The sequence below is a fragment of the Condylura cristata genome, unplaced genomic scaffold (assembly GCF_000260355.1).
Source record: "Condylura cristata isolate star-nosed mole 26May11 unplaced genomic scaffold, ConCri1.0 scaffold00268, whole genome shotgun sequence".
NCBI classification, from domain to species: Eukaryota; Metazoa; Chordata; class Mammalia; order Eulipotyphla; family Talpidae; genus Condylura; species Condylura cristata.
Window position 1 is genome coordinate 2,896 of NW_004567369.1, and position 517 is coordinate 3,412.

Consider the following 517-nt stretch of genomic DNA (forward strand, 5'->3'; position numbering starts at 1 on the left):
GCCCTCCTGCCCCGCCCCGCGGCCCTATTTGCCCTCACTCCGCCTCCGCCCACTCCAGGGCATCGCCACGGGCAAGTACCACGCGGCTGTCCTCACCAACTGCGCCGAGTGGGAGGCGGCCTGCGTGAAGGCGGGGAGGAAGTGCGGCGACCTGGTGCACCCCCTGGTCTACTGCCCTGAGCTGCACTTCAGTGAGTTCACCTCGGCCGTGGCCGACATGAAGAACTCAGTGGCGGTAGGTCGGGGCGCCCTGGGCAGGGGGCCCGGCGGGCTGTGGGGCTCCTGGGAGACACAGGCCCCCGAGGACCGCTCCCCGCCGCGGAAGAGCACCGCGGGCCGTGGCCTACCGGGCTGCAGCCAGGGAGTGCTCGGCCGGGCCAGCGCCCCCCAGTCGGCCAAGGGCGATGCCCTTGGGGTTGCGCCTCCCTGGCCCTCCCGCTCCCTGGGGTGCGCGGACCTCTCCCCAAGCCGCAGGGAGTTCCCGCCGGCCGCCTCCCCCGGCTGGGGCCTGCTGTGC